Source organism: Rhinolophus sinicus, chromosome 13 (genome assembly GCF_057876585.1).
Source record: "Rhinolophus sinicus isolate RSI-liver-muscle chromosome 13, RSI-T2T, whole genome shotgun sequence".
NCBI lineage: Eukaryota > Metazoa > Chordata > Mammalia > Chiroptera > Rhinolophidae > Rhinolophus > Rhinolophus sinicus.
In genome coordinates, this window is record NC_142513.1 from 13,328,355 (window position 1) to 13,341,691 (window position 13,337).

Below are 13,337 nucleotides of genomic sequence, written 5' to 3' on the forward strand. Positions count from 1 at the left end.
ACCATTTGCAAGCTGGTGACCTCATGACTCTGGGCCTGGGGACTTCTCTACTGGTAATGGGTACAAGGCCTTGACCCTGGTCTGCCAGAGGGGTTGGGGGTGTGCCTTGTAAGTAAGCCCAGTGTTGTGGCCACTGCAGGACCCTTTCCTTCATTGCTGAGACGAGTCGGCTTGGATGGTGCCTAAGTCCATAAAAACATCGACAGGAAATGTAAAAAGCCAGTGATCTCGACAGCCCAGGTGGTGGAGTGCCACCAGGCACCTGGCTCCTGCGGGACAGGACGTGGGAATCATCGTCCTAGTTTACAGATAAGGACACAGAACCCTCCCACCTGGCTCCCACCACGCTCCCTCGAGACCTGCACAGTCCGGTATGGTGGCCACCAGACACACGTGGCTTCTGAGCATTGAGAACGTGGCTAGTCCAAGTCGAGATGCGTTTAAGTGAAAAATATACATCGGTCTCAAAGCCCTCACTACAACAACAAAAATGTAATCATATTTCTGTTGATTATGTAAGATTTTGGATACATAGGGTTAACTAAAATACATTATCAGAATTAATTTCACCTGCTTCTTTTTTACTTTTTTTAATGTGGCTACTAGAGAATTTACAATTACTTATGTAATTTGCGTATTTCTCCCGGACAGTGCTAATCGAGATGCTATCCCAGCCACCCTCTGCTCCAGACCCAAAACCTTGGAGATGGAAGAGCCCACATCAGCGAGAGCTGAATCCAATTCTCCTGACAGATATGGGGCACTGAGGCCCACAGAGGGAGAGTGACATATTTTAGGCAAGAGGATGGCACAGAGGCACTCACCCATTCGACAAATGTTCATTGAGGTCTAGGTGGTGGGATACAGCAGAGAATAAAATGTGGAGCCATATCCTAGCCCAGGGGTGACACGGTGATGGTACAGGCTTCCTTGCCTGGCCAAGTTCCTCTGGGGACCAGGGTAGTTGGACTTGGCACCAAGCCCTCATCTCCCCACAGCTCAGACTGCAGATAGGAGCTCCAGCTCCGACCCAGAGAAGATACACCTCAAAGACCATTGGTGAGTCCCACCACAGGGCATTCTCCAGCTGAAGCTACCAAGAGGGCCGATGGGCAGGGTATCCCAGTGGGCATAGCATGGCCGCCTGGCAGGCCTGTGTTTTCTACCACTGGTGGTAGCTCACAGACCATCCACATTACTGCAGATTTATGGCAAAAATTATCCTCTCTCTCAGTTCCATTTAAAGCCATTTGGAGCTCGCTCCCATCCCCGATTATAAATCTAATTGCACATTCCAAACAGACAAGCGCTCATTAAGCTTTAATTATGCACATGTTGTTTTCAACAAACATTTTCATTTGGCCGCTCTGAGGGGGAATGGTTCCAAGGGGACTGCAGACGCTGCCTGTGACTGGAGGGGGCTGGGACCTGGGACGTGGGTCAGGGTGTGGTCAGATGAAGCCGTCCAAGGGCAGGGCCAGGACCCCATCGCATGTGGCACATGACGTTGATGACCTTCCCCCCCCCCCCCCCCGCTTCTGCTGCAGGAGATGCCAACGTATGTTTTCAGCAGGTCCCACCTGGGCACCCCCACTGTTCTGAGTCTCATCGAAGCTGGGGCCTCTCTGGGGTGGGGAGGAGAAAAGATAGGGAGCCATTCTCCTAGCTCTGAATGATCAATGCACCCCCACCAGGAGCTGGCTTCTTCAAAGCCTTAGGGAACGTTCTTGCTGCCACCAACCCCCTACACTGCAGCTGGAGCCGTCTCCCTCCAGCCCAATCCTCCATTCCCGCATTCATTCACTCATTTATTCCACAACTATTTACTGAGCAGACTTGGTCAGGCAGTGAGGGGCCAGTGGGGGTCACGAGAGAGAAGGCCCCTGTCTGGTTCTGCCCAGGTCACTCTCCTTCAAGCCCCATCTCCTCCACGAGGGAGAAGTCCAAGTTCTTTACTGTAGCATTCGAAGCACTTGGGAACCTGCCTCCTGCCAACCTGACCATCCAGGCTTGCCTCCCATCCCTCTCACCCTCCTCCCTGGTTCTGCCTTTCTGAGATGTCTCGAGCTCCCACACGTCTAGGCCTCTGTACCCGCCACCTAAGCCTCCCTCCTCCCTCCTTCCTTGCAGTTCACTCCCATTCACTCCCATGCTGGTCCCCTCTGGGAAGCCATTGCTGACACCCATTCCCTGCCCAGACTGGCTGCCCTCTGCTTGGGAGCAGCTGCAAAAGCATTGATTGGACCATAACACCACAACCGGCTGTCACACGTCCATTTCTACTAAGACCAGCCTGTCCCACTATTTCCCCAAAGGACCATCTCCTCCCAGGGTTGAGAGGAGGGCCACGCGCTCACCGTGTGGCCTTGAACAAGCCTTTCCTCTCTGGGCCTCGGTTTCCTCATCTGTACATAGACTGGTTGAATGGGCCAGGTTCTCTGGGCCCCTCGGCAGCTTGGCCAGTTTTAAGTTTTGTGGTTTGCGTGGGAGCTAGACCTTCCTCTTCCCATCTGAGCAGTGGTCCTGAAGCCATGACCCGCTTTCAAACATCCAGCCAGGACCCTCCAGAGCAGAGGGAGCTCGCCAAGGCATGTCTATGGGGAGCCAGTGGCACACACCCAGAGACAGGAGGACCGGGAGGGTGCAGAACCCCAAAGCCACCCCTCGAAGAGCTTCTGGAAAGACAACAAATAAAATAAACGTATGTTTTTAAATGGATATCAAGATCCATTCAGCATCTGATGGTTACCTGTGGTTTTAGGGCAGGGTTCCAGAAAACAGACTCTGAGAGTGAGGCGGGAAGTGCACTGGGGAGCCCTGTCGGACAGGGAGGAAGCAGGACTGGGCAGAGAGACAAGCTGAACTGTGATGTGGTCACCTCAGAAGCCTCAGCCTGTCCTGAGTCTGGAGCTGGGATGGCCCTGCAGAGATGCACCAAATTGAGGCAGGAAGCCGAGCTTTTCCACGCAGGCAGTCATTGATTGGATGCAGGCTGCCCCAGGGGAGGGTGACTGATAATCCTGGGCCCCCTCCGAAGGCAATACCCAATACCCAGAGAGACACTCGGCTGTGAGACAGCAGAAGCCAACATTCTCAACAGCTGGCAGAATGAGCACCTCCATCAGGAAGAGACCTGGGTGACCTATGATAGCGCCCCCTACAGCTATGATCCCTTATTCTAATTTAGGTAACATTTACGTGGTGCTTACCAGAAGCCAGGTACTCTTTTCATTGATTGACACATTTTAACTCACGTAATCCTCACAACAACCCTATGAGGTAAATTATACTCCCAAGGCTCCCATTTTACAGATGAGGAAACTGAGGACAAGTGAGGTTAAGCGGTTTGCCCAAGGCCACACAGTTAGTAAGTAGTGGCGTCAGGATTCAAACCCAGGAAGTCGAACTCCAGAGCCCGGGCTCTAAGGACCAGGCTATGCCAGTTCCGAGGTCCCACCCTGCAGCTTAACAAAGGCTCAGAGCTGTCCATTCCCAGCCTCCTCCCCAGAGACTGGGCTGTGGTCAGCGGTCCAGAGCCTTGGGTCGCCCGGTGCGGCCAGTATTTGTCGTTGACAATTATCTATCATTCGAGCAGTTGGGAACAAGTCCCAAAACGTATGCTTGCCAAAGACAATTAACTAACAGCCATATGAGCTAGGTTGGGTGGGACTGTGGCGTGGCGGGGGGGGGGGCGAGTGTGGCTGAGACAATGAGCAGCCGACAAGCTGGAAGATATTTTCTCCCCAGCGCTACAAAACAAGCCTCAATCATGCCACAAAGGGCTTGTATTGTTGGAAGGGAAGGAAATATGTCAACGACAGTGTTCCATCGTGGGGCGGTTAAAAAAAGAAGAAAAAAATTCTTTTGAAAGTGTAATTTGACCTAGAAAGGGTTTTTTTCTAGGTCATCTGAACTTGGCACTTTTGCATCTAACCCCAAAACCTAACACAGACAAAGTACCACATTCGCTTCATTCTGTTGGTACCAGATAACACAGGAAATGATATTTGTAAACACTGAGGCTCTGTTTTTAAGCCTTTGGACTTGGAAGCTGAGCGAACACAGGGCAGCGTGGCTCTGGAAGCTCGCAGACCTGGGTTTATGCCCGGGCTCTGCATGTAGCTGCTATGTGGCTGTGGCAGGGGTCTCACGTTTCTGATGCTCTTCTGTACGATGGGAATAGAACTGGTAGGGCTGTGCGTGCCACCTGGCAGTGTGCGGGCAGGTGCCCTAGAGAGACTGAGTCCCTCTTTCACCCAAGCCGCCTTTCTAAGCCACCCCTCTATTCTTGACTATCGAACCCCACTGCCCCAAGTCTAGGCTCTCCCAGGGGACCCTGCAGCATAGGAGCTGGGAGGGCAGTGGGGACAGGGGCTGGGTGTGCTCTGTCCTAATAGATCTTTTCTTCCAAGAAAACACAGAGAGCGTGTCATGCAGGGTCTCAGGTCCTGCTCCCCGCACTAGAATGCAGGATATGGTGAGGCCAAAAAGGAACACCCACGGAGCCATAGGTAGGGGAGTCACACCACTATAGTGTCGCTGGCGGCTGGGTTGGAGACATAGGAAGCAGGAGCCACATGATCCGCAACCCGCCGTCCACTTCTCTGCCAACCAACCAAGCCCTTGCTAACTGCAATCTGTGCTTGCTAGCTCAGTCACGGCCATTACATCAGTGGCCAATGGCTAACTGGTTACAGCTGATGGCCAACTAGTCACAGTTGATGGCCATCTACTACTCAAGCCAGCACCTTTCCACGTGAAGCCGAGAGCCTGGAAACTACTCTCTGGGACTCTGTCCCCACAGAGCGTAAACCACGCTCCAAGGCCCAGCATGTGCCAGGAAGTTCTTCTAATTCATCTTTACTATCAAGCAACCCAGTGTAAGATAAATCATGAGGCCTCAGAGACCTTTCCATGATTCCACTGGGGAAACTGAGGCCAGAGCTGACAGATGGCCCACAGTTACCGGCAACAGCACGTGGGAGATTATGACCACCACGTTACCAGGTCCCCTGAGTCTATGACTCCAGAAGAAGCCAGAGTTAGCCTGGTTACCATAAAAACCAAGGACGTGGGGAGCATCCCCACCTTCGGCAAGCCCTGATCCAACTACCCATGATGCACCCAGCCATGTGCCAGGCTCTGAAGGGACCAGGAACACAGAACAAATCCCTAGGCCAGCTTGGGATCCGCAGAAAGCATAGTCATCAGCAATGATGACAGCCAGGTGTGACAAGGCGCTAGGTGGAGATAGGGCAGGTGAGAGTAGCTGTTGAACACTTATCAGGTAGAGGGACCACGAGAGTAAGCAAAGGCTAGGAAGCTGGGACGGTGAGAAAACTGGGGAGGAGGGGGGTGGTGGCGGGGGAGGGTCTCCAAGTCATTGAGGTAGGCTATAACGCAGAGTGGACTGGGGGAATAAACATTCAATAAAACACCTGTGAGAGTTTGAAACAATATTTCTAAAAGAAGAGTCCTGGAGGGGTGCCTGCTTTGGCCAGGGAGTAAATCATTCTGTGAAGCAACAATTAAATAATTAAAGCAGCGTGGTAGTGATGTCGGAGGAGCACTTTAAATCAATGAAACAGAAGAGAAAGTGCAGAATTAGACCCAACTACGTATGGAAACATACGACAGGTAAGGAGATGCACCTACTATATGCCCAGTACCACGTGACGTGCTTCACATACGATAGTTCACTTTGTCTTTGCAACCAGCCTGGGAGGAAGATATTATATGATCGCATTTAACAGTGGAGGAAAGCTCAGTTTAAGCAGGTGCCCGAGGATCACACAGCTAGAAAGTGGCAAAGCCAGAATCTTAACTCTGCAAGCTCAGGCTCCAACAACTACTCTGTTTTGCCTCTCCTTTTGGAAACAAAGACACAAAGACCAATTATTTAATAAACAGAATGGGACTAACAGGCTTATCCTGTTCCTATTGAGGAACACTGAACTAGATACCCACTGCAAGTCACCCACCAAAATGTACTCGAAACAGATGAAAGAGTTAAGTACAAAAAGTCGTGTTACAGGGAAATATCAGAAAACAGAACAGAATGTTTATCAGATATGCGGCAGTAGGATAACTTCCTCAGCCCTTGAAGCAATCACGGAGGCAGGGAGATTGACAGATTCAAATATATATGCATTAATATCTCCTGTAGAAGGAAGCATAATAAAACCAAAATGAAAAGGACATCAGACTAGGAAAATATCAGCACCAACTATGAGACAGTTAATATATACGATGTAGAAATGGCTCAGTCAAATTAAAGAGACAGCAAGATGTTGAAAGACAAAAAGACACAGGACACAAACAGGAAAGTCACACAGGAGGCAATCTGCCAAGAAACAAATACATAGAAAAAAAACGTACACTTGATTCGACGACAAAGGGAGCAATGTATATGAAGCACACATACTGGAATGAAACTGGGATGTTTCCCACCACTGCTGTTATGGAAAACAGTCTCCAGCCCAAAGGAAAGCAACATGGTGGCCACGCTTGGGCAGACAGCCTGCCAGAAGCAGGATAGGACCCAAGACCCCTGCCTACTGCCTGAGGAGTCACCCCTTCACAACACTGCCCGTTTGTCTCAAGTCCACTGAGTCTTACTTAAAACAGCCTTCTGTTCTGAGTGCTGGGGAGGGTACCAGAGATGGAATGGACAGGACAGTTTTTGTCCTCCTGAAGCTATGGTATAGTGAGGGGAACAGGACTAGGAATTAAAATGTGGATAAACCAGAGTACATGGGAGCCTAGACTTCTCAGAGGAGGTGGATTCTGAGCATTTACCTGCAGGCTGAGCAGAATCAGCCAGGTGAGGGAAGACGGTACCAGATGGAAAGGAGAGAGCAGTGGCACTAGCATTTGCCGAGGTCGAGAGCTGGAAAGGAGGGCCCATTCATGGAGGAGGGGGGCGGTGAGAACTGAGATGCAAAGGCAAACAGGACCTTACCCTGATGGGGCCCAGGGCTACAGTGGGGCATTGGGACTGAAGCCTGGAAAGTGAGCTGTATTTTAGAAACTGGCCTCTGGCTTCAGGATGGAGAATGGGTTGGGGAAGGTAAGACTTGAGCCTGTCTAGGAAGCCAGGCAAAAGCTGCTGTGAGGATCCCAGAGCCTGGGCAGGGAAGAAACATTCAATAAAGCGATAAGAATTAAAACAGTGTGGCAGTGAATCAAAAAGAGAAATTTATATCGATGGTGTAAAGGGAAGCAGGGTTGGGGCCAGAATAAAACCACAGCGGACCCCAGTGTGTTTTCCAAAATACAGAACTGAGAGTCTCAGAGATGAATGAAAACTGCCAAGAGCAAGGGATCCCCTGGGAGTCAGAAAAGGGGTGACTCACACAGTTCACAAACCCTAATTTCCTCTCCTTGGTCACACACTTCCTCCTGATTTATTTTTCTGATGATTCATAAGAAAAAAATTTTGCCTTTTAAATCAAGTCAGAAATGCTCACGCACCTGGGCTCACTCTGCCCAAGCTTTAACCTCTGCCCTGAGCCAACAAAACCCAACTTAACCCCAGGTGACTAAGAAGACACTGGGTGCCAGGAAACCAAGAGGAAATAAGAGGTTTCTGGCTCTGCTCCCGTGCCCCACGAGGGTCGTCAATAGCAGCGCACACACAGGTCCACAGCCCCTTAGACAGAACCCATGGGTTTTCAGAATCCAGAATTTATTGGATTTCAGCTAGGGGAATTTAGAGCTGAATCAAGCACTGGACACACATGGATTAGGCCCTTGTTGGAAGACCGTCCCTCTGTATGTCCATTTTACAGATGAGGAAACTGAGGCTCAGAAAGTAAAGGAAATGGCCCAAGGTCTCAGTTATTAGGTGGCTGAGCTGGGATTTGAACCCAGATGTGACGTCTTTCCACATGCACTTGTGGATCCTTCAGACTGCTGAAATGCCAGGCAGCATGTTTCACATTACGGGGAATGTGGGCGGCACTGAGATTGGGCCGAGACCAGGTATAACAGGAATCTCCTCGGGAGCTCGTCTCCTCAGACAGGTCCAGGAGCATCTGGCCATCCTGGAGGCTGAGAGCTCCCAGCATCCTCCACAGACACGGTCCCAGCCCCCGCAGGCCTCAGAGTCCACTGGGGGAGGCAGGCGACAAGCAAGCAAGCATACAAAAGTGGCTACAGTTCTGACAAGTGCTGTGAAGCAAACCGAGAGAATGCAGAGATAGAAGGTAAAGAGAAACATACTTGACAAGGCCTCTCTCTAGAGGAGAAGGAGCCTGCCACACAGTAAGTCGTGGTGGGAGCTCTATGGACAGAGGGATCTGTAAGTGCAAAGTCCCTGGGGTCAGTGAGCGGAAGCTCTCACTTGGGGGAGGAATAATGTGGCTGGAGCGCAGGAAGCTGAGGGGCAGGAGAAGGCGGAGATCAGAGGTCAGCAGGGGCAAAGCACGTGGGGTCCTGGGGCCATGGTAGGGACTTGGACTTTATCCCAAACGGGAAGCCCTTGGACAGTCTTTGCGGAGAAGTCATGTGCTCGGATTTATCTTTTAAAAGATGACTCAGGCTGCCATATGGAGGATGGATTCCGTGAGAGTTCATTCTGAGTCTCAGTTTTCTCATCTATATAATAGGTTCACAAGAAACCTTGTGAAAAGCATGGCCATGGGGTTTCTGGCATAGAGTTGACTGTTAGAAGGTGGAAGAACACAGACTGGGTTTTTTTGCCCCTAATCACAAACCAGGAGAAGCTTGTCCTAAATCATCTACCCTGTTTTGCCGAAAATAAGACCTAGCTGGACAATCAGCTCTAATGCGTCTTTTGGAGTAAAAATTGATATAAGACCCGGTCTTATTTTACTATAATATAAGATCAGGTATAATATAATATAATATAATATAATATAATATAATATAATATAATATAATATAATAAATATAATAAATATAATAAATATAATATAATATAATATAATATAATATAATATAATATAATATAATATAATAAATATAAAATAAAATATAAGACCGGGTCTTATATTAATGTTTGCTCCAAAAGACACATTAGAGCTGATTGTCCGGCTAGGTCTTATTTTCAGGGAAACACAGTAAGAGTCACTCCCTTGCTCAAAACCCTTCAAAGATCCCACTATCCTCAACATGAAGGCCCCACTCTTCCCTTTGGTCCCCAGGTCGTACTTGATCTGGTTTCTGCTGACTTCTCCAGCCCCATCCCTTCCCACCTCCCACTGGACTGCTATCCTTCTGCCAGCTGAACCACTCCTGGCACGTACCAAGGCCCCTGGCCTGGAACACAGGTCTCCTGTACAGCGGCATTACTATCATCGCCACTTCCTTCCTACAAACACTGGATGAGCATGTGCCCAGGACTAGCCCTGTCCCCAACACCTAGAGGCTCCAAATGTGGCTGGAAGCATGTATGTGTGCATGTGCTCATGTGTGTATGTGCCCAAGAAACAAGAATCCAAACAAATCCAGCCTGACCCTCTTCTGCTTGCTAGGCTGGCTGTTACCCCCTCACTCATGCATCCAGGTCCTGAAGGAAAATTTATTGAGCCTCTGTTTGGTGCTATTCCAGGCCCCTGGGATACTGCAGTGACCAAAGATCCCTGGAGCTTCCTTCTTGCATTGGAGACAGAAATCAAACAATAAGCATGGTAAGTCACTTACACAGTATGCTAGAAGGTTCTTAAGAACTGTGGAAAGAAGAAAAAGGCAAGCAGGTGAGATGAAGAGTGCTGGGATTGGAAGGGATATAAAACAGGGTGGCCAAGGCCAATCTCATTAAGAAAGTGACAGTTGAGCAGAGACTAGAAGGAAGTGAGGGAGGGCGCCAGGCAGGTATGCGGGGGAGAAACGGCCAGTGCAAAGGCCCTGTGGTGGGAGTGTGCTGGTGGAGATCAGTTGGGTGGGCAGAACAAGCATGGGGGGAGGGGAGGAGAAGCCAGAGAGGCAGCAGGGGATGGAGTGTACCCCACAGATGGCATTGAGATTACCCCTCCCCAGTGAGAGGAAGCCAGCACTTTTTCCGAGGCCTTATCTGATGTTGTGGTTAGAGGAGCCAGCGAGGGCAGGGGTGAGGGCTGCATAGAGGGCAGGGGTGAGGGCTGCATAGCTCGGCATATCTGAGGAACCTCAGCGGGGCCTCAGAGCAGCTGACATCCGCTAGGCCTGCGGCTTCTTCCTGTGGCTTCTGCATCTCAGGTTGCCCCATGGCTATTTTTGTTCCTGTTTGGGGTTCTATGCAAGGCTCCTCTGTGCACGGTACTGGGGCTGGGGGCAACTGGGCCCGGCCCTCTTTGGGTTTACTCTGCTCAGGGCAAAGAGGAAGGGCCATTTAAATGTCCCAAGTGTCTTTGGGCATAGATACTGTCCAACAAGTGGGAAAGAAGAGGGAATTGGTTATAGGTGTCATCTTGTCACGCTCACGGCCCTCCAAGCTCAGAGAGGTCAGGTGGCTTCTCTAAGGTCACACAGCCAAATCAAACCACAGGCTGAGGAGTCTAATGCAGTCTGTCTAGGTCAGAAGGCACTTAATTTTCAAGGAGTTCTTTGCATTTACTGCCTAAATTAATGTTTCCCAAGCAAACATCCTATGGTATCAGGCCTTCCAGAAGGCGGAAAGATAAAGGTGCATCATACATGGGTCTAGTCCCCTGAGGGTATCACAGCACTGATGGAGAGGACTTGACAGGGTGGGCACAGGGAAGGGTCCCTGGCCCAGACTGCTGGGATTGGGACAAGGGGGCAATCAGAGAAGGTGTCTGGGAAGCAGTGATGCCACAACTCTGTCTGTAAGAATAAACAAGAGTTCAAGAGTTAGAGAGAGAGTTAGGGTCTGTGTACATAAAATCAAGAAGCATGAGAGCTTGGTCAGTGGGGAAGGGGGCTTGCAGAGGAGCAGGGCAGTGTTTCTGCCTGGGAGAGAGAAAACAGAAGCTAGCCTGCTGACTTGCAGAAACTGAGATCAGACAGGTGCCCCAGCCCTGCAGGTAGGCACACTAGGAGTATGAGAACAGATCCAGCTGGCCACGTGGGACCATCCAGTAAAAGGATTTAAGCAGGGGAATGGTTCCCACTGGCTGCTGTGAGGAGAGCAGACTCTAAGGGAACCGGTGCAGGCAAGGAGACCTGGGTGGAGCTCCAGCAGTCAGTCACCCAGGTGACAAGAAACAGCGAAGTGGGAAGACAATGGTTGTGCCCTGAAGGTGGAGCCAGTGGGGAGTGAGACAGAGAAGGGAGACAGGATGACTTCAGCCAAGGAGAGGACAGTTACCAAGATGGCATGACAGCTGAGAGTATCTCTGGGGGGAGGGGGTGGGAATCAAGACAAGGACCATCTACAGCCATGTCTCCTTCAGATGAACCCTCTGGGGCAAGGATGTGCAAATGAAAGCGACCTTTCTATACGACTCCCTTATTCTTTTTTTTTTTTTTTTCCAATTACAGTTGACATTCAATGTTATATCAATTTCAGGATGACTCGATGACTCCCCCTTTCATAAGGGGCTGCTGCTCCTACAGCCTCCATTGTTCTGCACGGCAAGTGAGATCCAGAGAAGGTGAGTGCGTCGCGTGCCAATCCAGGCCCGTCTGGTTCCTACGCCAGTGCTCATCTCGACAGACACATGGCAGCAGGAGACCCCATGTCCTCCCTGGGAAATGGCTCCCAGGGTCTGGGAGAAGCTGGAATCCACTCCCCATCTATGGCACGTCAGGGCTTCATTTGCGATTGTCCACACACGGGAACATTTGCCGGGCGGGACAGGGCTTGGGGACTCCTGGACAGCCCTCCAGCCCCTCCGACGCCATCGGAGCTGTGCCCAAGCCCCCTCCTGGGGAAACCCTGTCTCCCTGCCTCTGCTTCCAATTTCATTAATTACTCGCATGTGAATGCATGAGGCAGTAGAAGGAAGAGAGTTGTCACAGGTGCCACCAACCGCAGAAAGGAAATTAATTTCAACATGAAGCTCCCCCTCCTTTGGTGGTGCCACCCACAGCCCTGATTTCCAACATGGAGTAGAACAGTCGGGGTTGGCAGGGCCAGCCTGAATTACTTTTCTGAGGGAATGAATGAGAGACCAAGAGAAGGTGAAGAACTTGCCGAAGACCACAAAGCAGCTCCATAGCAGGAAACACACATATGACCCTGCTTCCCACTCCCTGGACACCCTCATTCTTTCCATAGGTATTCAGCGGGTGCCGGAAAGGGTGCCCCAATCAAAGGCTCCCAAGGGAGAACGTTTTTATTTACTAAGCACCAACAAAGTGCTTTATATGTCTTGTCTCATTTAATCCGCCATTTTGTAGGCAAGGAAACTCCAGCTCAGAGAGGTAAGGTGACCTGCGAAGGTCACAGAGCAAAGAAGGAACAGAGCCTGGGCTCAAAGCCAAGTCTAAAACCTGGGTTCAGCTTCTGTTCTCCATGTTCAGGGGGTGTGGTGATCCTCCGGCCATGCCCTCCTTTCCAAGACCACCTCCCTTGCAAGGCCTTTCTCCCTGGCCAGCCCAGAGCTCTCAGCAAACACCGGTTTATTGGTGCACTGTTCTCCCGAGACCCTGCCAACACAACGCTGGTGACTAGTGTTCAGTAAGCTGTTTAGAAAATGTTAAAAAGTCAGTTCTGTTTCAAGAGCAGTAAGTCCCTGTTAATCCCTCTCCCAGCCAAGAGCCCACGGAAGTGACTGGGGACACAGAAAAATTCACGTCAGCCGGGGCTGTGAAGCTGATTGTGATCCTGCAGTCGAGCTCCCAAAGGAAAGAACCAGAACACAGGGCCTCTGGCTATATAAGCACGGGAGGAAGGCTCCCCAGGACCTACACACACATGCACAGAAACACACACACACACACACACAGAGTCATGGTGTCCTCTCGAGCAGAGCTGGATGTTCTGGGTAATTTGTACATTCACTCAACATTTATGGAGGTCCTACCACGACCTAGGCAAAGTGGTAGGCTGTGTGTGTATGTGTGTGTGTACATATATACATGCACACACACACACATATCACAACACAGGGAAGTAGGCAGCAGTGTCCCCATTTCATAGACGAGGAGAGGGAGACATACAAGGCTCCAGAAGCTTACCCTCATCACATTGTATTTGGGGCAGAACTGAGATTTGAAACCAGCACCTAACCCAGACCCTGGTACAATGTAGGCACCAATAGCTATGTCCTCACTGGCTGGCTGGCTGGCTCCTGAGCCTTCCCCAGCAGACTGGGGACCGGGGGCCTCTTGCTGTTAGGAGACAGGGGAGATCCCGCAGAGGGCAAAGGAGCTTCTGTTTTTTCGTCTCTCTTGGTTCCCCTGGGCTATTCCAAGTGAGGAAAAGCAGG

At 50.6% G+C, this 13,337-nt stretch overlaps 1 protein-coding gene across 7 annotated transcripts in view; it reads right to left on the reverse strand.

Annotated features, from left to right (window-relative positions):
* Nucleotides 1-13,337, reverse strand: part of TOX2 (TOX high mobility group box family member 2) — a 124,533-nt gene that overhangs the window by 86,785 nt on the left and 24,411 nt on the right. The gene's annotated exons all lie outside the window — the stretch shown is intronic.